The following is a 24,014-nucleotide window of genomic DNA, read 5'->3' as shown; positions in this document are numbered from 1 at the left end:
GGAAGGGGGGGGGAAGGAGAAGGATTGGGATTAGGGGGGAGGGGGGAGGCTGGGAAGGGATGTGAAGGGTAAACCAAAGGAGGAGGGAGGCTGCAATGCTTGGTAAGAAATATACGCATTATCCTGCCCATGTAATTGTAACCCCTCTGTTCAGTATGTTCACAAATAAAATAAAATAAAATAAAAAAGAGACAGCGCTATCACCAGGAGCAGTCCAGTTTGGAAAACTCTAGGAATTCTCCTTGGTGATGATAATCTTCCTTGAGTAAGAGGTGTCAGTCTCGCCAGCTTTTCTGACTTGGATTTCTGTTGCTCCTGACATCTTTTTCACCATATTATCTGTACTTATCTGCTCTTTCCATTCTACTCTATGTGCTTCTGATACTGAATTCTAGTAACCTGATCACAAAGACTCTTTTCAATGACAACTTGGAATTAGAATTATCTACTTAAAATGCAATTCCCAAGGAAAATAAAAGCTCATTGAATAAGAACCCAGTATGTCGTTCAATGACCAAATAGCAGAGATGTTTCCTTGTTTCAAGTGTTTGCAAGCTTAAAAGCATTTGGCTTAGAATTTGACTTGGGGAGTTTTCATACAAGTTTGTTTGGTTTTCCTTTTCAGCAATAACGAAAACAAAAACAAAAAGAACAGACCAAAATGTTCCCAGGGAATTCAAGAGGCCACTTAGCTTGCTTCGCTGGAGTTCCATGCTTTCTCAGACTGACATTCAAATGTTTTGTTATTGGTCATGGGGCTTGAACTCTGGGCTTGGGCACTGTCCCTGCGCTCTTCAGTTCAGGGCAAGCCCTCTACCGCTTGAGCCACAGCACCACTTCTGGTTTTCTAGTGGTTTATTGGAGATAAGGGTCTCACAGACTTTCCTGCCCAGGCTGGCTTTGAACCATGGTCCTCAGATCTCAGCCTCCTGAGAAGCTAGGATTGCAGGCATGAGCCACTGGCACCCGGCTCGACATTTAAATATTAAGGACAAAATAAAACTGATGGTTGTGTGAAACTGAATAACCTCCTATAGTCAAATAAGCATTCTAAGATTTGAGTATGAAAAAAGAACTCAAAATAAGGTGCTGTCTTCACATGTCCTTTGACTGCTACTTTTTTCTTTCTTTCTTTCTCTATAAACTAGCCATTTGCTCCTAGGACATCTGTCTTGTCAGTATAATTTAATGCCTATCAGTCTGAAGGTAGAGAAAGTGATGATGTGTCACCATCACTGCCTTTTTAGCTGCACTTTTACCAGAATGGAAGTGTAATTCTGGAAAGAATCATTTATAGATCTGTAAATAAAGAGAATATGAAATGTGTGGCCACTGTTGGCCTCATGAGGAAAATATAGATAGGTAAAATGAAGATAGCTTTGCACAAAATATTTGTGGTAGGTTGAATTACATCCTTCTAAAACATATATTAAAACCCTACTACAAGACAACTTTGAATGTGATCTTACTTAGAAACAAGGTATTTTCAGGCATCATCAAGGAAGGAAGAAATCATACTACATGAGGGGGAATGCCTACCTCCCGTGGCTAATGTCACTGAAAAGCTCCATGCTGAGTGTCTAGCTAGATCTGCCATTAAAACTAGATGCAGCCACATAAACTCCCCAGTTTTATGAGACTGTTTAAGTCCAAGCAGCCTGCAAGAACTCCTCTGCTTAATCTTAGTACCCTTGACAATGAGCACTCTGTCCCATAACCCTTCACTATTGCATAGACTTATAAGTTGTCCTGTGTTTGAAGATTATGGAATAAGTTTGGAGTGAAGAATTTAACATTTCCAGTTCATTTTCTCTGACATTTTCTTTGACATTCTCCAAGTCTCAGAATTTTTTTTTGTTGTTGGTCGTGGGGCCTAAACTCTGGGTTTGGGCACTCAAGGCTAGCACTCTATCACTTGAGCCACAGGGCCACTTCCAGCTTTTTCTGCTTATGTGGAGCTGAGGAATTGAACCCAGGGCCTCATGCATGCAAGGCAAGCACTCTACCACTGAGCCACCTCCCCAGCCCTCAGAATTTTTTTCAGTGAGTCTATCTTTCTGTCTTGATCAATTTCTCTTTTGCTCCAACTTTAGTCTAATGAGAAATGCAGATAAGTTGGAGGAAGAATAGGAATAAAGTTTACAAATATTATGCAGTAATATTTGGTAAAGATTTGGTAAATCTTTTTTACTAATCCCAGATAACAGGCAGACAGGACTAGTAATCCATGGTATACTAAAGGATACATCTACACTAATGTGGGTCCACAGTGCCTTGCTCTTTCTACTAGGAGAGCCATCAGCTAATGCGATCAGCTCTCTGAAAAGGATTATTATTCTTCTATTTGGTAATTTTTCATATGATTGCCACTTTCTAATTTCTCCATTTGAGTTAACATCAGTTTGCCTAGTTCTAGAGCTAGTTTAACTATAATTATATTAATTGTTCACATAACATTAAGAAAAGCTGATATCTTGATGATTCTAATATTCTGATGATCTTTCCAGAAGCAATGTATGTTTTCAATTGTTCCAGTCATATTTTATATCCTTTATTAATATTCTTCATGCAAAGTAAGCCTATTTATTTACACCAGTTTTTTTCACTATCACTTTTGACATTTTGAAAATATTTGTTTTTCTTTATAAAACTTAATTTGTTGGAATAGATGTATAATAAACATTTATTTTGTGGTTTAAATATGTAGTCAGTATTCTTATAAGAAATCCCAATGGCTCAGAGACATAGCAATCTAAAACTCCACAAAGAGAGCAGAAAGAAATGGATGCCACAACTCAAAAATACCAGATTTCAACTTTCAATCTTAAAGCCTTTCATTTTTTTCAAAAAACAAGGTTGTTTAGACAGTAACTATATTGGCAAGTTGATAATATAAAATGATTCAAAAATATTCATTATTGATAGCTATATAACTATAGCTATAGCTTTATAAGCATAGATTACAAATATTCAAAAAGTAACATGATGTGCTGAACCTAGCATTCAAAAATTTCTTTGTAGGACCCAGATTCTTGGTATCTTTTATTTTTTAATGTAATTTTTATTGTCAAGGTAATGTACAAAGGGGTTACATTGTATATGTAAAGTAGTGACTATATTTTCTTATCTAACTTGTCATTGCCTCCCTCATTTTTCTCCCACTTTCCCTCTTCCCAATCACACCATCCCCCAAGTTGTACAGCTCATTTCCCACATATTGTCTTGTGAATATTGCTGTTGCATTGGTTTGACCTTTGTCTTTTGTCGCACCATTTGTTGTTCCACTTCCTTTCCCTAATTCAGATAAATGTATATACAATACCCAGGGTACCAAAATCAAATACAGTGATAACAGGGGATAAACCATAGGGGGGAAAAAAACTACAGAAGAAAAAAGAAATCACATTAGTAATCAAAAACAAAATAACAAAGGAAAACCTTTTGTTTCCACGTCTTGGAGTTCATTTTGCTTAGCATCATCTTATGTGGTCATATGTACATAGCTATTGATGTATTCTACTCATCTGCTAGGGCTATCCTAGACATATACTAATTATTACAAATCAGGGAAACCATGGGCTCTATGTTCAAACAAGGCCATACTAAAGCTCCCAGCACAACCATGTTTATTGCAGTATCATTTACCATAGCTAAGATATGGAACCAACCCAGATGCCCCTCAGTAGATGGATGAATCAAGAAGATGTGGTATTATTTATAAGGTGATTTCTTTGTTGCTCTGTATGCCCCTCCCTCACAGTATAACTCTTGATATTGGTATAATTTTAGGAAGGGAAGGAAAAAAAAAACAAATTGTTTAAATAGGGATACAGGTGGACCCAATTGCAACAATGAAAGGTACAAGATGCTATGTTGAAAAATGAACAAACTTTACAATTTTGGTGGTGGGGGATGGGGGGAGGGAGGGGGAAGATAGGAGGCCAGGAATGGTAAGAGGAAACAAAGGAGGAGGCAACAATGCTTGATAAAAAATGTACTCATTACCTTGCTCATGCAATTGTAACCCCTCTGTGTGGTATTTTCACAATTAAAAAAAACTTATTCATAAAAAAAATATCCTGGGTTAGGAGCAATGGGTAACAATGTTGTCAGACACCTTGTATTCATATAGTGTTTCATAGAATGGGAACTTCTTTGTACAACTACTTAAAGAAAATAGTAATAAAAATGTTTTTTAAAAAAGAAGATATGGTATAAACAATGGAATTCTATGCTTCCATCACAAAGAATGGCATCTCCCCATTCATAAGCAAATGGAAAGACAGAAAAAAATCAAATGAAGTGAAGTAAGCCACAAAGATTCTTGGTATTCTCATCTATGACTTCCCGGTCTTGATGCTCTTTCTTCTTTGCCTGGTGTACATCTCCACTCTTGTCATACCCACAAAGCCACACCTTTTTTTTTTATCATTACTGATTGTGCCTCACCTATAACCCAGTTCCTCTATTTCTTATCCAGCCTAAACTTTTCTTCCCTTTGAAGTATTTGTGTATCATCACAGTCTATATTCTCCTTGATTTTATTTACCAATTTGCAGCATTTGTCTCTAAATAATTACTGATTTGGGGGGGCGGAGCTAACCATCTCACCAATCAAATTTCATCTATCATTTACTACCTCTAGTTCCTTAGAGTCTCTGTTTACTCCTAGGTACAGTGAGTGTAGTAATATGTAATTTTCCTCTTCTCCATAGTTATTAATTCAATGCATATCCTACAAAATTAAGAAAATGAGAGGTGGGTAAAGAGAGATAGTTGAGAATGTTGAAAGGGGTGATATTGATCAACATGCATTATACTCATAAACTGAGTTGGCCAATGGCAGCTCCTTTGTACAACTACTTAAAGATAACAAAATTATTATTTTTAAAGTATGATAGACAGCCACTGACATGAGCATGAGAAAGAGCAACAGCAAAACAAATGCCCCATACCTGCTTTTCTGCTGTCAGCTTGGGGACTCATCATAGGAAAGTAGTCATTATTGACCTTGTGTTTTATTTTGTTTTGTTTTCAATTTTCTCTGTCACCATTAACTTGACTGTATCTTATAAAGGACTTTGAATCCTATTCGTCCTTCTGGTGTCTAACTAGAAATATAGGCCACCCCTTTGGGGAACTCATCTCAATGGCATAATTTAGTCATGTCAACAATTATCTATTGCTCTTACAATGTAGAGGTCACTTTGTGCTAGGGGCATGGGAAAACCAATACTGTTTACTGAATATCTCTTACATGACAGACACTGTACTAAGCACTCCATGAGTTGTCCTTTGTTGTTGTATTGTTGACTTATTATTACTATTATTCCTTTAAAAACTCTGCAAAATGGGTATTATTCTGCCTATTTTACCAATGAGAAAACAAATTAAGAAAGACAAATATGTGATTCTTAAAAATATAGGGCTCTTTTTGTTATGGAATTATGTCCCATCTTCAAAGGGCCTCTATGCTGTACCCATTTCTCTACTTCAAATGGAGAGCTTTCTGACTGTGTCAGCAGCTTTCCCTACAAAGTAGCACACCACTGACCTTCCAGTTAGACTTGGTAATCTTTCTGTTGTCTTCATATTCAACACAGAGCCTGCTAGTCCAGAACAAGCATTTGAACCTTTGTGAAGCTGCCTGCTGATCTAAATTTATACTGCAGGAGCTGCTAGCACTTATTTTATTTACAGCACTCTAGATCTCAATCTCCTTAGTTACATTACTCCCAATTAAGCTTCTGTATGCTCACAAAGCATCATTACATGATTTAATGACAGAGCAGTTTGAATTAATTACATGCCAGCATTTTTATAACATATTCTAAGCATCTCACTAAAATTGGTGTTACTTTTTATAGATGTACAAATGAGGATGGCAGCATTAATGAAGTTTCGTTTCCAAGCATTAGCCCCTATTGAAGGTAAAAGGCATGAGCATATATATACATATATATATATATACATACATACATACATATATATATATATATATATATATACACTTAACTTTTCATGATTTAACAGTCACCTACTTGCTATTAACCTGTAAAGAAAAGGCTGAATATCTCTAGCTCATGAAGCTAAGTAGCCTGAACACATATTCAGACATTTATTAATTACTTTCCCTTTTTTGGTTATTGATAATGAATGGGGTTAAAGGTAGATTTTCATTCTACAACCACCATAACTATATTTGAAGCAGCAAAGTTATTAAGATTTTCAAAAAAAGCAGAGGACTTTATATTTTAGCTAGAGTTAATTCCATGGAGAATCAAGTGAGAAAAAATACTCAGCTCTCTCTGAGGCAAATAAGGTTACCATGACCTCCTCCAAAGCTCTCAGTGGCTTCTGGAGGTATAATTTTAAGTCTACATTTTATTTTGTTTTACTCCCAGAGTACTTTTCCCTCTAAGAGGATAAGTCTCAATTTCCTTCCTCCTATTCTTTCTCCTCCAGTCCCATTTCTGAGATTTAACATTATATTTCATATCTCTTTTGTTCTTACATATTTCCCAGTTTCTCTTCCCCAATCCAGCTGTCACAGACTCCATCCTAGAAACATTCTTCTTCCCCGAAGAATATTGAGGTTTGACATTTCTGCAATCTAATTCCACATCCAAACTCACCTGTCCAGTATTCTGGTCTTTTAGATATAAAACAGGGGAACTGATATATAAACTAACACTAGGTATACATGGTTGCTACCTAAAACAGTGTTACATTTTCACAAAGTAGCTAAATTTTAAACAGTTACCCACTAACTATATGTAGAACACAATATTTGTGGATAATGGAAACCAAAGATAAATGGTAAGTCTCTTATCTTTTTCTAGTTAAAATAGCAAAAATGGTATCATACAATGTGATTGCTCATTCATTCTTTACTTTAAATGTATTGAATACTCTGAAATTAAATCTTCCTGAAAAGACAATAATCAACACCCAATTGGATTTTGAGAGGGCATATGAGGATTCTCCCGAAAGTAAATTCCAAAAGAGGTGATTGCTCTAGTTGGAAGAGCATAGGTTTGATAGGTCTGCACAGACATGAGTTTAAGTCTGTTTGCTGCATGGCTAGTGCTGTGTGATTTATAAATGTTTCCAGTTCTCAGATTCTTCATTTTCATAAAGGGGTTATGATTAATTCAAAGATTAAATGTATAAAATTGGATAGTAGAGGGAAGCTTTTCTTCTTCCTCAAATATTTTAAACAAGGCAGTATCTTAAATAAATAGGTTCCCAATAGTCAACCTCTTTTCATCATGTAAATTTGTTTAAACAGCATTTTTTAAAATTCTTACTTTTTGTGGTAATGATTCCTACAGGTAGCTAAAGACCTTTATATCTGCAATGTGTACAGCAGAGACACACATACATAGAGACAGAGAGAGAGAGAGAGAGAGAGAGAGAGAGAGAGAGTTCAGAAACTGATCTCAAAGCTCCTCACAGAGCAAGATAGATGACATTCTGTGAGCTCCTGAATATCAGGACTGGGTGGTAAGAGTGGGATATGAAGCTGTTATCCTCGCTGGCTTCTGCGTGCATGTGGTAGGCCTCTGTCTTCAAACAGGCACCTCAAGATCACTCAAGGTTAGATTAGTGTAATCCACACCTCTCCAAGTGAAGACTTTAGGTTTAGGAATTTTTAAGTACATTTTCAATGACTTTATAAGGAGTAATTGTGACTTTTAAAGATTTAATGGACATGGGTGAGAGACTAGTGTATTCTAGTCATGTTGTGGCACTGTCTGGAGAGTTTACCAGTGATTGGTAGAATCTATTTTAATTCTGTTTCAGGTTCTTATTCTGAGACAAGTTGCTGAACAATCTCAATACACAGTTTCACCATTGGAAAGCTACTAATACCTTTAAAAGGATGATTTAGGAAATGATTGCATAATTAGGCGGTTCATTAGAGGGCATAATGAACCTGTTTAAGACAGGAAGTACAGTATCTGGTATGTTGTAAGTACTTGGCCCATTCTGACTTTGTGCTTTCATCTAGCTCAGATCTTGAATTCCAAATCAATCTTTCCTGTATCCAAGTAAATTTGCATCAATGGACATAATTTTTAAGGTAACAAAATAGTTCTCTTAAAGCATATATCCAACAAAACATGCCTAGTTCCTCAATTCTTTTCCACAGAGCTTCATATAACTTCCTGTTTTATTTAAAAAGCTTTGTGACTTAACATCTGTAATCCCACCATTCCAGAGGCTGAGGCAGGATATAAAGTGAAACCTCATCTGAGAAATAAACGAAGAAGCTCTGTGCCTATATCCTCTCCCTTGAGACAACTTCCCTGGCTACTCTATCTAAAATAACTGTATCTAACATTGAACCATATCCTCCTTTATCTCATGCCCTTGCTCATTTTTGTTGATAGCATTAGTCACTACACAAAAGTATAAATGCATTTATTTTTTGCCTTCCCCCACTAATATGCAAGCTCTGTAATGGCAAAAGCTCGCTCCATCCGTCTCACCTCTGACCTCCCAGCACAGCATTAAGAACAGAACCTGCATATGTTTGGCATATATTCTATCAGCATTCATTGAATAAATGATGGTTTTAAAGTTTCACAGTGAAAATGTATATATTTAAACTATATAGCATAATGTTTTGTTATACATCTCTATATAGAAAAATGATTACTGAAATCAAGACAACTTGACTTCTTTACCCCCAAAACATTACCTTTTTTTTCTTTTTTAAGATGAGACAATTAAGATAAACCATCAGCAGCTAGGAACAGTGCCCACGCATATAATCCTAGCTACTTGAGGTGCTGTAGTAGGGTAGATACTGGTTCAAGGCCAGTTTTCCAAAACTGTTTAAGAGACTTCATTTCAACCCCAAATCATCTCAACCAAAAGACCAGAAAGCATGAGGATTGTAGTCCAGGCTAGCCCAGGCATAAACATGAGAAATTATCAAGTAGTAGAGTAGAACTCCTGCCTAACAAGCACATGGTCCTGAGATCAAACGCTAATACTGACCAGAAGAACTGTACTATATATGGGCAAATTTCCAGTATACCATGCAGTAACTATTTCATTCTGTACACCTGCCCCTAGAGCTCATGTGTCATCAATACCTGAAGTTAATGTCTTCTGGCCAGCTTTCCCCTATTTCTCCAGCTCTCCAGCACATAACCGCCATGCCTTTCTATTCCTGTGGAATTAACTTTTTCATTCTTTTGAAATAGATCATTTTATTTTCTACATGTATGTGCTGCAATGCAGTATTTTGTTTTTTAATCAGGCTTATTTCATTTAGCATAATGTTCTCCAGATTCTCCCATGTTGTGAAGGACTGAATTAGCTGAGAAGGGAGATCTTAGAACTAACATAAGCAGCATGTAAGGAAGAGGTAGTGCAGCATTTTGCCAAAGGCTATTCTATCTTACAACAATTTCACACCCAGAGCTCACTTCTCCCTTAGTGCTGTAATGTTTTCCCTTTGTAATTTAGCATCTCCAAGATGCCCAGCTCTACATGAATGGTGATTTGACAGTAACTTCCATGAATATAAAAGAAGTTAATAAGATACAGGATAATAAATTGGCAACTTTTTATTTTGTTGTTTTTTCCTAGTGGTTTTTTTCTTTCCTGAATGGAATTTTTTATTCTTTCCTGCTGGTCAAGTGAATTTCAATATCATGTGTTATCACAGCACTCAGCAGTTCTCCATGAAACAAACCACAGCCAGCATGTCCCTGTGATCACCACAGATAGGCATCCCTGTTTAGTAAAAGAAAGAACAAGAATAACAAGGCACCAGGTTGGCTCTATGCATAGGTGGGAAGGATGTCTGCTTCCATGTTGTAATTTGAGAGATACTACAGGATGCTTCTTTCACAAGATCTGTCTTAAATCTTAGTATGAGATTTCCCCATTAGTGTCATTTCACTTCCAGGAAGAAATCGTCTCCTGAAGTCTTCCTAGCTTGAGAAGGCAGGAAGGGCACATTTAGCTTGGATGAGCTTGCTGTTGCCATAGCAACCAGCAGCAAGCCCTGAAGGGATGAAACATTTGGCCAGGTATGTTTTTGTGAGGAAGAAAAGGGACAGAGTGAGAGGTTAGACAAGGTGGCAACATAATTGATAGCCCTGAGCAGCCAGGGAGTAGTAGCCATCTATAAAACAATTACTTTTTATTTTAGCCAGGTTTATCATCTCTAATTCTCCCTTACAAAATTAACTGTTACTTACCTTGTAATGATTGGCTCTCATTCTCTTCAACAATGCATACACTTTTTAACTTTCAGCCCACCTCATCCTCTAGTCTACGTCCAGAAGAAATATGATTTTCCTGGACAACAAGACAATGAGTCTACCTCCAGACTTGAATAAGGAATACAAGACAATTGGACAGATACAAAGATCTTTTGTATGCTCCCAGATGCTCATCAGAAACAATAGATTGCAGGAGGGAACAGATTATAGTTCATGAAAGACAAAGAAACAAAAAACAATGGAATTTTAAGACAGTCTTTCTTCAAATGAATGTTTCTTAGGCAAAAATAAATTTTATAAGTACAGCAGAGCATGAAGGAACATTAAAGTTCTTTTAATTCCACCCTCTCCTATTATAGAAAAGAGTACTGACAACCAGAGAGGTTAATTATGTCCTTCAGCCACCTAATCACTCTGTCATTTCTAATTATTTCTAGGGAAAAAAATCAGGAATTCCCAGGACCCTCCATTTGTGTGCATTAAAAAAAAATCAGTTTGTATTCCAGCAGGAAATGTCAGCATTGAGGCCAAAAATGTTCAATTCATTCATAATAAAAAGAAAAAGAACTGACATATATTGAGTACTTATCATGTGTCAGGCATAGTGCTAAATGCTTTACAATGCTTATTCCACCTAACTCCCAAATAGGCCTGTAAGGTTATCCGGTGGGAGGTTGTTTTATCCTTAGACCATTGGCACTGAGAGAAGCTAAGAAGCTTGCTTATGGTCAAACAAGTAGTAATAGTCTCAAGGGTTGACACAAACATTGCTTCATATACTAAGCCATCTCTCTCCTTCCACATTATACTTTCCCATAAGAAAGCCAATGATCAATAATTGACTATACTATGCTCCCCTTGACAGCTAAAATAATCCCTATGGAATGTTTCCTAACTACATAGGAATTCACTTTTGAAAAAAAAATCTGATAACAAATGTAAATTGTATTCATTATGTAAAAAATTAAAGCTTGAACTAAGGATAAGGGAGGAAAATTAAATTCTTGTATAATTGTACCAGCAATCGACATGCAAGGGAATCTTTCCTGCATTTCTCTATATTTCTGGTATAAATTAACAGTAGCTTCTAGTATTTTCTACATATGTCATTTTACTTAGGTAAATGTATGTAATGAACAACCACCATCAAAGATTTACTCTTTACTTCATTCATTTATTCCATTTATTCACCTCAGTTCATTGTTCAAATTTCTACTCTGTGTGAAGTGTTTTCCTAAATAATAGAAGCATTCAGCCACTTTCTGAGGAGCCCTGATCCTGACTTCATTAAACCTACAGACCACTTCTCTAAAAACCGTCTTCAAAATATTTGACTTCAGCTTCAAAAGAGATAGATGGTTTTAGTCTAATTCCAACTGAAATAATGCCTTTAATGTAGTAAATGAAGGGTTGATATGAAGGCAGTGTCCACAATAACATCATTGATATAGCCAAAAAACATTAAAGGTATAATTCGGTGGCACATTTGCCTAGTATGCATTTGCCTATAATAAAAAATTGAAAACATATAAAAATAAGCAAAACTGTAAATATTATAATACCTTATGTTAAATGTATCTCAGAGGGTAACATTTAGAAACTTTTTACCTTAAAAGATTCTTTCTAAGACAGATACTTCTCTGAGGCTATCTAGCAGACCTATATCTAGAGAGATTTGGTCTGAACCCTTGTGCTTGAATCTCCTTTAAAATGTACAGCATTTATCATTAGTCAAACACTTTTGAGGTAAAGTGTGAGTAAAGTCCATTCTAAGCAATATATGACAGGCTTTCTTTCATTGGAAGCATGTTTATGAGACTGAGGCTATTGGAAGCCTAAAGGCTATGGGGTCATAAAAGGAACTTCAGAAGTAAGCCAAGGGTTCTCTGTTAATGTCCCATAGGTGCTATAACAAATTGCCACAGACTTGTGACTTAAAACAACACAAATTTAGCCAGGTACCAATGGCTCATGCCTGTAATCCTATCTACTCAGGAAGTTGAGATCTGAGGATTGCAATTCAAAGCCAGTCCAGGGAGGAAAGTCCCTGAGACTGTAATCTCCAATAAACTACCAGAAAACCGGAAGTGGCTCTGTGGTTCAAGTGGTAGAGCTCTAGCCTTGAGCTGAAGAGCTCAGGAACAACACCCAAGCTGAGTTGAAGCCCCATGACCAATAAATAAATAAAATAAAATCTTACAGTTCTAGAAATCAGAAGTTTGGTATTTACAAATGTACTAACTAAATAGAGTAGATTCAAGGGAGATCTCAAATCGTGTAATTCCTTAGAAAAGCAAATCAAAGTTCAGCAAAATAAAACAAGAATTGGATAGTTCAAAGGGGTAGGGTGGGGAGAAGGGGAAAGGGTTAAATGAATGAAAAGGAGAAGAAAGGGAAATGAAGTCAGTGATCTAATATATATCCTACAGCAGTAAGAAGTGTGAGGGCCAGAGTGGGGAGCAAAGGGATGGTGGGAATGTTGAAAGGGATGACACTGATCAAGATACATTCAACGGCTGCTTTGGTAAACATCAACCCCTTTGTGCAACTACTGAAAGACAATAATAAAAAGAAAAAAAGACAGTTTAGCAAGGGCCTGCAGGATGATGTTCTGTCTGAAGGATCTGGGGGAGACTCTATGCTTGTTTGTACAACTGTTAGAGGCTGCCTGCATCCCTTGGCTCACGGCCTGATGTCACTCTGACCTCTGCTTTCACTACCCTATCTTCACTAACTAGGACCTTCCTGGCTCTCTCTTTTAAGGACTCTTGTGATCACTTTGAGGCCACAGGACATTTTTATAATATAAAGAGGCTTAATCATATTTGCCAAGTCCCTTTTACCACACGCACGGACCATGAGTTAGGACTTGCATGTCTTTGGGAAAGGAGGACATTCAATCAGCCTATCATAAATTTCAAAGACAAATATGAATGATAGATAGCAACTAATCAAAAGTGATAGAGAAATGTGTACCAACACACACACACACACACACACACACACACACACACACACACACACACACACACACACACATCAACTTCCTCAAGATAACCTCAGGTCTGAAGGCTGGATCTATGATTAGGAATTTCTTACAGGCAATCTCAATAAGGACTCAAGCCCCAAAGGCTAATACTGTTGTTCTCACCCTCAGAACAACCCACTTTCCATCCACTGAAAATACATTTGTAATAGGTACTTCAGTTGCCTTACTGCCATGAATTAACTAAACGTGGAGAAACGCTTGGCATCTCTGCCTCCATTTGGTCGCTCTTCTGTCACTTTTCAATCTCCTTAGGTTTAAAATTGTTTCTTATTAACATTTTTATGACAAGGGACCAAAACTACTTTTAAGAAAGAGCATCACCTTGCAGGACAAATCACCCCCAAATACGTATGATTACCTATAATGGTCAGACTTTAACCTGGAGCCAGAGGACTAGTTTTATGGGGACCAGACTGCTCCCCACAAGTTATAACAGGGATAACAACTTTTCCAGAGCCTGGAGAACCAGAACTGAGCTAATGATCAGCCAGGACACACTGGTAACTGGGACTCTTAAAGTATGTATACCTTTGGCTCCATTCCCGTAAGTTTTCCTCTATTTAAACCTAACACTAATGTCTGTACCATGAAGATGAACTGAAATGCTTCCTTCTTGTAGTATCATGCCACATTTTCTCTGCTACATTTCTTTGCCATATTTCTTTCTTAATAAACTTCCCTATCTTTTTGACTATGTTCTCATCTTATCTGAATTTGTCTCTTCTTGGGATGTAAGAACCCAAGTTCATAGCTGTGCTGAATTTTTGATAATGAGCATTTCACATTTTTTTTAGTTGATATTGTCTGCAAGAAGGATTTGGATTCCTTTCCCAATTCTTTTCTGTCTCTTTCTCCAGCTTCCTTCCACTTGATTCTTTATCTAGATTCAAAGACTGAGTCATTCTTCGGGGGCTTATTCTTCCTCCCACAGGCAGTTACACATTGGCAGTGGGGCTTTACTCTCAGCTACTCTCAGCTATTGATCATATCTGTCACTGCTGCCTGAGATGCCCAAGGACCTATTGCCTATCTGGATTTATACTCAAAGGTACTTACATCACACACTTGAAAGGAGACTTAGTCACTGAGCATTTATTTTAGCCATAGAACTGCACATTTCTGATTGCTTAATTTTGGGAGAATGAACCTAAAAATAAAGATCTGTTTTTTATGTAATAAGTTTTGTAGACATTTTGGTAACTGAAGTAAGCCAGTGGAAAAGCACCTCAATGTCATTTGAATCATAAATTTTGTGAAAAAATTCTATATAGGAGAAAAAATTCTATTTTGCCTCTTGTTTTAGGTTGAAAGCTTAGCAGCAGAGTCTAAAACATTAAGCCTGCAATGGATAAATTCTTACACCACAGCATTAAGTCTGCAATGGATAAATTCTTACATCGATGCCAGGGATTGTGATGAACTGAACGACAGAAGGAAAAGTATCCCAAAACAAAAATGAAAAACAGGACATAGGATGCTTTTACACTTTCTGGTCCAAGAAGGACATTACTAGTCCACCAAGCACAGTTACCCCAGATGTGGTCTTAAAATGCTTTCTAAATGCTCCAACCAAATACTAGCACTGTTCTAGAGGTAGAAAGCAAATAGCTCTATTTTATGCTCTGAGTTAAAAACAGAATCAATAGTCTACTGTTTCTAAGCATTAAGGAAAATTCCTCCTGCTGCAATCCAGCAATAAATTAATGCAATGCCAAATTCTGAAGTTGGCAAATCCTGGAAGAGACTCATTTAACAATGGAGTGAATTCCTTCTTTCTGTTTTCTGCTTGAAGACCCTGTGTGAGGGTCCTGTCTCATCTTGCTATCTTCAGTTCCTTCTGTGGCAGTATGAAATAATGGCATTACTTCCTCTTTCCCCATCATGAAGCTTCTGTGCTTCTTTGAATTCCTATATTAAGTGTATAGCCTCAGCCCCCAATTTCTGCTTTTTCTCCCTTAATTATGTAGCTTTCCTCTTTGCTCAAACCAGAATGGAACTAGGCATGCAAAAGCATCCTCCCCAGGGAATACTTGGCAATATAGTCTAACTCTTCAAAGGCAGAGAGGAGTAAGAAATAAAAGCTCATCCATCCCTGTCTATTTTTTTTCACATTTTGGTTTCTACTCACAATAAGCAGTTTTAGAGGTTATCAACCACCCCACTGTGCTTTGACAGTTATTCATCCATTAAAGCCTCTGATTGTCTGGCCTAATTGAGGACTGTACTCCTACTCCATAAACATGGCTCCTCAGCTGCTCTTTAACACTGGTTTTTACAAGAAAGCCTGGGAGGAAGAAGCAAAAATCCAGCTTTTTCAAACAGTTCTGTGACAGGTTCACGGGCCACTTTGGAACATGGGAGGGGAAGAAAGCAACACGTGTTGCTATGTACTTGCTTGTTATTAGAATGAAGTACAATTTATGCAACTGACTCCCTAGGATCCCTAGCTAGGATCACTGGGAGACTTTCTTGTTTTGGACCAGAGCCTTCTGGCATCTGCAGAATTGTAGATGCGAAAAAGAAATCAATAAACCAGATCTCTTTAGTCTCCTCATTTCACTTCAACACTCTTCTCAATCCCAGTCAATCCAGCTGCAGGCTCTGCAGTGAGGCACACTCATCCCATTTTCAGTGAGGGCTTTTCAGCCTGGATACAAGCAGACAGATTGCTTTCCCTGCATTCTGCATGATCCTGGTGCAGCAGCTCCCACCTGAGCAGTTGCTCTCAAGCAGCAAGCGCAGGAGCCTGCTAGGGTCATGTCGGCCGCACAGGAACCTGGGCCTGCTGGAACACTGACCAGTCACTGCCACAGCTTCCATGGAGCCAAGACACAGGGAGCAGCTTGAAGAACTAAAACCCCTGGTAGAGAAGAGGAGGTTAAGGGCATGCAGAGAAGGCACCAGTAGCTTCAAGTGCAATGCCAAAGCCATGCTGTTCACATGGTCTTTCTGTTACTTTCATTTTTTTCGTCCCTATGCTCATATGTTAGGTCTTTACTTTAAAATTTATTTTTGAAAAAAAATCATGAAACATACAAATATATTCATACTATTGTTCACATTTTACAATGATAATTTCAACTATAAAGGAAATAAAGCTCAGCAAAATTAGATGACTTACCTTTACCAACTCTGTCTTCCTTACGACACTTGTCTTGCGACTCAGAAACCTGTAAGAACTCCTGTAAGAATTCATTGAATTAGCTTGCTTTAGTGAACTCTTAGATTTCTGCCTTTCTATAAACAATATAGAGAATACAATTTGAGCTGTAATCCTAGCTACTTTGAAGTTTAACATCTGAGAATCATCAGTGGAAACCAGCCAGAGCAGACAAACCTGAGGGCCTCTTATCTTCAATTAACCAGCAAAAAGCTGAAAGTGGAGGTGTGGCTTAAGTGGTAGAGAGTCAGCCCTGAGTAAAAAAAAAGCTAAGGAAGATTATAACCCTGAGTTCAAGCTCCAGTACAAAATAAAGTAGAAAGAGGGAAAGGAAAAGGAGAAGGAGGATAAGGACAAAGAATGGGAAGCGAGGAGGCAGCTGTGGCAGCTGGGGTGCATGTTACAATTTGTATCATTCTTTATTGCTTTCTACAATGTTTTTCCCCACAGCAATATTGTGATGCCTTGCTCATCATATGCCATGCTCTGCTGAGATCAAGTTCATTCATCTTCACTATTATCTAGCATTAGGTCCAAAATGTCTCTAAGCTCCCACCTAATCTTAACATTATGCAGTGGTTCTTTTCTGTAATACGTACTTTAAAAATGCAGCTGCTCACCAAGTGCTGATTTACACCTATAATGCTAGTGACTTGGGCAGCTGAGATTGTGAGGATAGTGATTTGAGGCCAGAACTGGCAGAAGAGTTCACAGGACCCCTTCTCCACCAAAAGCTGGACATGGTAGTGTGGGACTGTTACCCTGACAGGAAGCCTTACATAGTAAAGTAAAGATGTCAGGTCTGGCCAGCACCATATTGGCCACATGGTGCATGGTAGAGTCTGGCATCTTGTCTTCATGCTGCGGGAAGGAAGCTAGCTCCCCCACCCCCATCACCTGCCTTCCAGGTAATGGTCATACCCGGACCCCTGGAGGCAGGGGCAGGCACTTCGCTGATAAGAATACTGAATCTGTCAGTCTAGTGCCTGGGACTGGGAATTTCCTGAGGATCTGCCCCCTGTGTCAACCTATTTATCCCAGACCACCTTAGCCGCAGGAGGCCATGTCTCTGTGATCATGTCCTGTGTCCTGTCTCCTGGCTCATCTCTACTCATCATGGCATCCCAATTCAGCTCTTCATTGGAGCTGAATTTGGCTTGTTGGTATTGTTCTTGTTATTTCTTTCCTCTTTAGCATGTTTCCTAGCTGTGTTATGTGTATTTGCATGCTGCAGGCCTTTGTAACAACTGGCGGCCTACAATCTGTTAACTGTATAATAAAGACTCCAATGTTCTATATTTTAAAATGTGGCTTCTGGGATGATTTACCTTACAACAATAGGTGGATCTGCCCAAACATCCTCCCAGGAAGGAAGCAAGATAAATTATCTCAAATATAACCTGCAAAAGGAGAAGACTAGAGGTGCATCTCAGTGATAAGAGTGCCTTCTAGCAAGCAACACTCCGGCAAAAGCAATTAAAAAAAATAATAAAAGTACAAAAGCTCAGGCTCATCTCAGAAAGCTTGATTTCACTTTTCTTTTTCTTTTTTTTTTGGGGGGGGGGTCTGGTCGTGGGCTTGAACTCTGAGCCTGGGCGCTGTCCCTCAGCTCTTCAGCTCAAGGCTAGTGCTCTACCACTTGAGCCACAGCACCACTTCCGGCTTTTTTCCTTTTGCTTATGTGGTGCTGAGGAATCGAACCCAGGGCCTCAAGCATGCAAGGCAAGCACTCTACCACTGAGCCACTTTCCCAGCCCCTGATTTCACTTTTCTGAGGTTGGTTTCACCAGTGGTCTGGTTAGGAATCTCCTTAGGGATTTTCAAATTCTAATCACTCTTGTGAGTTATTCTTTTTAAAGCACTAGCCCAAGTATACCCAATGCTGATATTAATAAACATGTTAGTTTTTCTCTATTCATCTTTTGTCAGTCTAATTTACAGAACCCCAGGAGGAGATCCTAAAAAAGTAGAGGGGAAGATGAAAAAGATTACCAACCAATCTAAGACTGCATTTCATCACTTTGACTGAAGTAAGGAGATCAGGTCTGCCCAGCACCATATTGGCCCCATAGTGGATGCTTGGGTTTGGCATCTTGTCTTCATGCAGGAGGAGGGAAATGCCCCACCCATCTCCTACCTCCCAGGTGATGGGCGTGCCAGGATCCCTGGAGGCAGAGGCAGGCAGTTGGCTGTTAGGTTACTGTCAAGTCCAGTGCCTGGGACTTAATTTCCTGTGGACCTGTCCCCTGCTCAGACCCTATTTAGGCCCCGAGACTCCCGGTTCAGCCCCCTATCAGAGCTGAATTTGTTAGTATTGTTTCTGTTCTTTTTTCCTCTCTAGCCTGTTTCCTAACTGTGTTATGTATATTTAGGGGTTGCAGGCCTTTGTAACAACTGGTTGACTACAGCCTGCTAACAGTATAATAAAGACTCCAATATTTGAATCTTCCAAAATGTGGCTTCTGGAATAATTGCACCTTACAACATCATTGTTGGGCTCAAATAGTGTCTGCTGAGCGCTGAGGGCTAAGGATGGTGCTATGAGCAGAATCTAGCCCCTACTGTTCTCCTAGCTATGTCTCAGGTAGGGAATTCAGACAAGCCAACGATTTTTCAAAAAAATATTAGTCTGAGTCCAGTTGAGGATTGGGCAGTGTTGTTAAATGGGAGGATTCTGTGCCATCCTACTCCACTTAAACCCTCAACTAAACCATCAAATGGCTCATTCATGCTGCAGCTGCAGGATTCCTGAGGCCATGCCAGTGGGCCCCAGGAATGCAAACAGAGCTCAGTCTTGGCTTCTGACATGCTGTGAGCTTTGAGGAAGAACAAGTAGGCATTTGTTAAGGGAAGGCCCACAAAGGCACCACAGGAGAGAGGATTGAATGCCCCATGAGATGCCAGGCCAAATGCAAAAAGCTGGTGTAATCTCTGCCACCACAGCTTGTGTGACCTCATTTGCTAGCTGGCTCCTGATGAAGTGCTGATGGCCCAGCCACCCAGTCAGTTTATGTGGGGGGACAGGTCCCCTTCACAATAAGGGCACAGCTCTTGAGAAACAGAATCAGTACTCTGTAACCTACAATATAATGACTATTAGTCACACCAGGTGAAGAAAACAGGTTTTGGAGAACAAGGAGAGCATAAAAGTTCACCCTTCTAACCAAGGATCCTCAGACCATTCCTTTTCATTTGTACCCAAGAGGGAAATTGTAAAGTGGTCACAAATCACAGGTGACATTCCCTTAAAAGGCCTGTAGAAAGCAAAAAAAGAGAAAAGAAAAAAAGCTCTTCCAGATCATTCTTCATGAAGTTTGGAGTTTGGTTTGCCCAGTAACTCAGATACTGTTAATTGGTTTCTAAAATTTGATTCTGGTACCTTTGCCAGTGATGTCATTACTTATATTACTCAAGGACTATATTTAGGACTTAATCAAACATTTATTATACTGCATATTGGTATATTTTATATGTTACAAGAATCTAGACTGTGCATGTAGAGCAGAATTACTCAGCCTCAGCACAATTAACATTTTGGACCACTTAATTGTTGAGGAGCTATCTTTGCCTTGTAGCTTCTACTCAGAAGATGCCAGTAGCACTCCACCTACACTGAAAATATCTCCTGGCATTGCCACACATCCCCTGAGACAAAGTTGGTCTTACTTGAGAACCACTGGTATACAGGAAAGTTGAAAGCAAGTTTTTTTATATATGAAATCCTTGAAGCTAACAAAAGATGGATTAAGTCTTTGTTGCTTACAATTAGCTATTTTCATTTAGGAAATAAGGCTCTGATAACCATAGGTAGAATTTTAATCTTCAATATAAAAGACAAGCCATATATATATATATATATATATATATATATATATATACACACACACACATATATATATATATATGTGTGTGTGTGTGTGTTAAAATAGCAAGCTACATATATAGTCTGTCAGTTCAGTCCAGTCAGCCCAACAATGTATTAAAGGGCATTGTCGTTTGACTGTGCTTGGTTATTATCTAAGTATTCATGCAGCTCACACTCTGTCAGAATGATTTGATTAAACAATAATGCCCAAAAGATTGCCTCTAGGAAACTTTTAATAGTGTTACACAGGAGGTATTATGGAGTTGCAGAATATAGAAGTTAATTTCGGCTAGACTCTGAGAAAGAAATGACTTTTCCCATGCACAAAAATTTCAAAATATTTCTTTCATTGTCATAATGCACAAAAGATGGCTGATCACACAGAGAGCACATAAATTGCCAAAGCAAATTCACATATAAAAATTCAGGAGAAGGGACAGACAGAGAGACAGAATGATAGAGAGAGATCTACAACATCAGTCATCTTTGTTAAATAATGAACACCCAAAATTTATTTTATTTTAGTTTTAAAGTATGTTTTTATTATCTTTAAGTAACTGTACAAAGGAGTTACCCTAAAAATAGGACATTTTTCAATTAATACACCTCAAAGTGAAGTAAGGAGGTCAGGTCTGGCTGGCGCCATATTGGCCACACAGTGGATGGTAGGGTCTGGCAGCTTGTCTTCATGCTGGGGGAAGGTAACACCCCTGCCCATCACCTGCCTCCCAGGTATGGGCATGCCCAGACCCCTGGAGGCAGGGGCAGGCACTTAGCTGATAGGTTACTGAATCTGTCTGTCCAGTGCCTAGGAAGGGGAATTTCCTGAGGATCTGCCCCCTACACTGACTTATTTAGGCCAGGACCAGCCTAGCTGCCAAACTCCATGCCACGTGTATCTCTGTGATCGTGTCCTGTCCTGTGTCCTGTCTCCTGGCTTGTCTCCAGTCATCATGGTGTCCAAATTCAGCTCTTCATTGGAGCTGAATTGGCATTGTTTTTGTTATTTCTTTCCTCTTTAGCATGTTTCCTAGTGTGTTATCTGTATTTGTGTGCTGCAGACCTTTGTAACAACTGGCGGCCTACAACCTGTTCACTGTATAATAAAGACTGATATTCTATATTTTAAAATGTGGCTTCTGGGATGATTTACCTTACAACAAAAGGAATGGATAGACAAATGTGTGATCATTGATGATTGATCTTGGAATTTTTATTTAAAAAAACTATAAAAAGGGAACAACTGATGCTATGCAAAACAAAAGAAATGTATGTATCACCCAATGTGGAAGAAATAACTGTATTGCAAAGCTCATAGAACTCATAAATGTTATAAACCATGATAGAAAAAAAACTATAAAAGACACTTGGGGCTTATGCTTGTAATTCATTCTACTCAGGAGGCTGAGATTTGAAAATCACAGTTCAAAGCCCACCTGGACAGGAAAGTCTGTGAGACTCTTTCCTCCAATTTACTACCAAAAAAGCCAAGGTAGAGCTGTGGCTTTGTGGTAGTCTTGAGCAAAAAAGTTTGGAGACAACACTCAAGCCCTGAGTTCAAGCCTAGAACCAGCACACACACACACACACACACACACACACACACACACACACACACACACACACTTGAGGGGCAACTACGAAATTAGAATGAAATGTATATAAGGCAATACTACTTTATCTGTCTGTCTAAAAAGCTTTAAGAATGCTCAGAATAGCTGAAAACTTCACAGTCCAGTTGAGATGAAAATCAAGCTGAACTACATTCACTTATTTAGTACTAATCTGCAACCAAAAGGAATGATTTGTTGATACCCAATATCACATGCATGAGCTTCAAGATAATTATTAGGAGAAAAAATACTACACTGAAGTCTACATTGCTGTATTACTTTGTCTATACTAAGTTCTAGAGAGACATAGTAAATCTATGGTTATCAAAGTCAAACTAGTGGTTGTTTTGAAGATGAAGATGGCTGACTGGGAAAGATGTCTTCTGCTTTGACAGGTGCCTGGGTTATACTAGTATATGCATTTAGCACGTAAGTGTTTAAACTATGTTTACAATCTGTGTGATTTACAAGTATGTAAATTTTCTTTCTGCAGGTTCTGGGGCTTAAACTCAGCCTGGGCATTGTCCCAAAGCTTCGTTTGCTCAAGGCTAACACTCTATCCCTTGAGCCACCGAGCCACTTCTAGCTTTTTCTGAGTAGTTTATTGGAGATAAGAGGAGTCTCAGGGACTTTCCTGCCCAGGCTGGCTTTAAACTGTGATCTTTAGATCTCAGTCTCCTAAGTAGCTAGGATTACAAGTATAAGCCACTGGTACCCAGCTAAATAAAATGTTTTATTTAAAATTGTAACGTTGTTTTAAAATGCTTTGAAGATAATAATGATATGGTAGTGAGCAAATACACTCTTGAGTAAATAGATGTATATTGGGAAAAATATAATGTTTGTGACTCATTGTCAATGATTCTAAGAAAAGAGAACAGGTGTAAATTCAGAGATTAAAAAAATAAATCAACATTCAACAATTGGTAAATCTAGATGAAGAATAGACAGTAATTTATTATACTTTTTAAGCATTTTTCTAGGTTTGACTTTTCAAAGTAATAATTTGAACTGAAAGAAAAATATTAATAAGACTATTATCTATTGTTTCTTCAATAAGAATAAGGGGAAACTGAAACCAATACCACTGTGTATTCTTCATTGCTTTTTACATGTAAGACATGTCTACTTCCTTTATATAGTTTTTCTTGCATTTTTATTTTTTATTTTTTAAATATATATTTTTATTATAAAGATACTGTACAGAGAAGCAAAAAAACACATAGAACATTATAAATACATTAGGAAAAATACCAAGAAAGAAAAACCACTTTTGTCTCTATTTTGGGGTTTATTTGCTTAACATCTTCTTATCTGGTCATATTACATAGCTTTTGACCTTTTCTGCTTGTCCCAGACATATATCAGTTATTGCAAATAAAGGAAACCATAGGACCTATGTTTCTTTGGGCCTGGCTTACTTCACTTAATGTAATTTTTTCCAACAATTTCCTAACAAATGGGGCAATGTCATTCTTTCTGATAGAGGCATAGAATTTCATTGTGTATATATACCACCTTTTCTTGATCCACTCATCTACTGAGGGACATCTGGGTTGATTCCATATCTTAGCAATGGTGAATAATGCTGCAATAAATACAGTTGTGCTAGTAGCTTTAGTATGGTCTTGTTTGTGATCATTTGGGTAAATGCCCAAAAGTGGGATTGCTGGGTCAAAGGGGAGCTCTATGTGGAGTCTTTTGAGAAACCTCCATACTGGTTTCCAAAGTGGTTGAACAAGTTTACACTCCCACCAACAATGCATTAGGGGTCCCTTCTGGCCACATCCCTTCCAGCATCTGTTGTTATTAGATTTCTTGATTATAGCCATTCTAACTGGGGTGAGGTGGAATCTCAATATTGTCTTGATTTGTATTCCTTTTATGGCTAGAGAGGTTGGGCATTACCTTCATGTGTCTGTTGGCCATTCTTATTTCCTCTTCAGAGAAGTTTCTCTGTAAGTCTTTAGCCCACTTATTTATTGGACAGTTGTTTCTTTGAGGATTTGTTGTTGGGGGATTTAATTTTTTGAGTTCCAGGTATATTTTAGATATGAGACCCTTGTCTGTTGTATGGCTA

The 24,014-nt window shown here is 38.2% G+C and overlaps 1 pseudogene; it reads left to right on the top strand.

Moving 5' to 3' along the window:
* The window catches only part of LOC105986232, a 79,491-nt pseudogene extending 69,127 nt beyond the window's left edge, over positions 1–10,364 (top strand).
* The last annotated feature ends 13,650 nt before the right edge of the window (positions 10,365–24,014 follow it).

This window comes from Dipodomys ordii, unplaced genomic scaffold (genome assembly GCF_000151885.1).
Source record: "Dipodomys ordii isolate 6190 unplaced genomic scaffold, Dord_2.0 Scaffold34, whole genome shotgun sequence".
NCBI classification, from domain to species: Eukaryota; Metazoa; Chordata; class Mammalia; order Rodentia; family Heteromyidae; genus Dipodomys; species Dipodomys ordii.
This window is presented reverse-complemented; position numbering and strand designations above follow the sequence as displayed.